The following is a 3437-nucleotide window of genomic DNA, read 5'->3' as shown; positions in this document are numbered from 1 at the left end:
CAACTTGGACTTCCCAAGCGCTTAGTCCAGTGCCCTGCACCCAGTAAGCGCTCAATAAATACGATTGAATGAATGAATGAATGAATTTATTGATTTATTTTACTTGTACATATTTATTCTATTGACTTTATTTTGTTAATATGTTTTGTTTTGTTGTCTGTCTCTCCCTTCTAGACTGTGAGCCCACTGCTGGGTAGGGAACGTCTCTCTATATTGCCAACTTGGACTTCCCAAGCGCTTAGTCCAGTGCCCTGCACCCAGTAAGCGCTCAATAAATACGATTGAATGAATGAATTTAATGATTTATTTCACTTGTACATATTTATTCTATTAATTTCATTGTGTTAATATGTTTTGTTTTGTTGTCTGTCTCCCCCTTTTAGACTGTGAGCCCACTGTTGGGTAGGGGCCGTCTCTCTATGTTGCCAACTTGGACTTCCCAAGCGCTTAGTACAGTGCCCTGCACCCAGTAATCGCTCAATAAATACGACTGAATTGAATGACCGTCTCTACATGTTGCCAACTTGTACTTCCCAAGCGCTTAGTCCAGTGCCCTGCACCCAGTAAGCACTCAATAAATACGACTGAATTGAATGAATGAATGACTTGGGCCTCCCCGTGTGGGGCGGAGCCCTGAGGCGAGGCGGATCACCTCAGCTGAGCGCGCGACCGGCGGAGGGATCTCCCGGCCGGCGCGCGCGCCACCGTCAGGCCGCCTCCTGATTGGCCGGCGCGCCCCTGGCCTCACATCAGCCCAGCACCGAAAGCGTATAAAAGGCGGGGCGGGCTGAACGGGGGCGTCCTCGGCCAATCAGGAGGGACGGTAGGGGGAGGCGCGGCCAATCAGAACGGAGAATCGGGATGATTGACAGCCCCCCTCCCGGCCCTCTCCCTCGACCAGGCCCCGCCCTGCGTCACTCGAGGGAGCCTCTGAGGTAACGAGGGGACCCGCCCTCCTGCCACGGATGCCATTCATTCAAGCCTATTTATTGAGCGCTTACTGTGTGCACAGCACTGTACTAAGCGCTTGGGAAGTACAAGAACAGTGATTTGCACATAGTAAGCGCTTAATAAATGCCATTATCATTATTATTATTAAGTCAGCAGCGCCCTCCTGCCAAGGATGTCATTCATTCAATCCTATTTATTGAGCGCTGAGCACTGTACTAAGCGCTTGGGAAGTAAAGAACAGTGCTTGCACATAGTAAGCGCTTAATAAATGCCATCATTATTATTATTATCATTATTGTTAAGTCGGCAGCGCCCTCCTGCCACGGATGGCATTCAGTCAATCCTATTTCTTGAGCGCTGAGCACTGTACTAAGCGCTTGGGAAGTACAAGAACAGTGATTTGCACATAGTAAGCGCTTAATAAACGCCATCATTATTATTATTAAGTTGGCACTGCCCTCCTGTCACGGATGGCATTCATTCAATCCTATTTACTGAGCGCTTACTGTGTGCACACCACTGTTCTAAGCGCTTGGGAAGTACAAGAACAGTGCTGTGCACATAGTAAGCGCTTAATAAATGCCATTATTATTAAGTTGGCAGCGCCCTCCTGCCAAGGATGTCATTCATTCAATCCTATTTATTGAGCGCTGAGCACTGTACTAAGCGCTTGGGAAGTACAAGAACAGTGCTTTGCACATAGTAAGCGCTTAATAAATGCCATTATTATTAAGTCGGCAGCGCCCTCCTGCCAAGGATGTCAGTCATTCAATCCTATTTATTGAGCGCTGAGCACTGTACTAAGCGCCTTGGAAGTACAAGAGCAGTGCTTTGCACACAGTAAGCGCTTAATAAATGCCATCATTATTATTATTATTAAGTTGGCAGCGCCCTCCTGCCAAGGATGTCATTCATTCAATCCTATTTATTGAGCGCTGAGCACTGTACTAAGCGCTTGGGAAGTACAAGAACAGTGCTTTGCACATAAGCGCTTAATAAATGCCATCATTATTATTATTATTATTAAGTTGACAGCACCCTCCTGCCATGGAGGTCATTCCTTCAATCCTATTTATTGAGCACTTACTGTGTGCAGAGCACTGTACAACGCACTTGGGAAGTACAAGAACAGTGCTTTGCACATAGTAAGCGCTTAATAAATGCCATTATTATTACTATTGTTATTATTAAGTTGGCAGTGCCCTCCTGCCACAGATGTCATATATGTATATATGTTTGTACGTATTTATTACTCCATTTATTTTATTTGTACATGTTTATTCTATTTATTTTATTTTGTTAATATGTTTTGTTTTGTTGTCTGTCTCCCCCTTCTAGACTGTGGGCCCGCTGTTGGGTAGGGACCGTCTCCATATGTTGCCGACTTGTGCTTCCCAAGCGCTTAGTACAGTGCTCTGCACACAGTAAGCGCTCGCTCAATAAATACGATTGAATGAATGAAAAAGGTGATCAGGTTTTCCCACGTGGGGCTCACAGTCTTAATCCCCAATTTACAGATGAGGTAACTGAGGCGCAGAGAAGTTAAGTGACTTGCCCAAAGTCACACAGCCCATAAGTTGCAGAGGTGGAATTAGAACCCATGACCTCTGACTCCCAAACCCATGCTCTTTCCACTGAGCCATGCAACCTCCCCAGCATTTAGAACAGTGCTTTGCACATAGTAAGCGCTTAATAAATGCCATCATCATCATTATTATTATTCATTCATATTTATTGAGCGATTACTGTGTACAGAGCACTGTACTAAGTGCTTGGGAATTACAAGTCGGCAACATGTAGAGACGGTCGCTACCCAACAAGGGGCTCACAGTCTAGAAGGAGGAGACATTCATTCATTCATTCATTCATATTTATTGAGCGCTTACTGTGTGCAGAGCACTGTACTAAGCGCTTGGGAAGTACAAGTCGGCAACACATAGAGACGGTCCCTACCCAACAGCGGGCTCACAGTCTAGAAGGGGGAGACAGAGAACAAAACATAGTAACAAAATTAAATAAATAGAATAAATATGTACAAATAAATTCATTCATTCATTCAATCGTATTTATTGAGCGCTTACAGTGTGCAAAGCACTGTACTAAGCGCTTGGGAAGTACAAGTCGGCAACAAATAGAGACGGTCCCTACCCAACAGCGAGCTCACAGTCTAGAAGCGGGAGACAGACAACAAAACTTCTGTTCTAATGATGATGGTATTTGTTAAGCGCTTACTTTGTGAAAACCCCGGGCTTGGGAGTCAAAGGTCGTGGGTTCTAATTCCGACTCCGCCACTTATCAGCTGTGTGACGTTGGGCAAGTCACAACTTCTCTGTGCCTCAGTTGCCTCATCTGTAAAATGGGGATTAAGACTGTGAGCCCCACGTGGGGCAACCTGATTATCTTGTATCTACCCCAGTGCTTAGAACAGTGCTTGGCACATAGTAAGTGCTTAATATATACCATCATTGTTATTATTATATCCTTCC

This window comes from Tachyglossus aculeatus, chromosome 21 (genome assembly GCF_015852505.1).
Source record: "Tachyglossus aculeatus isolate mTacAcu1 chromosome 21, mTacAcu1.pri, whole genome shotgun sequence".
Classification (NCBI taxonomy): domain Eukaryota; kingdom Metazoa; phylum Chordata; class Mammalia; order Monotremata; family Tachyglossidae; genus Tachyglossus; species Tachyglossus aculeatus.
Note: the sequence above shows the minus strand (reverse complement) of the source record.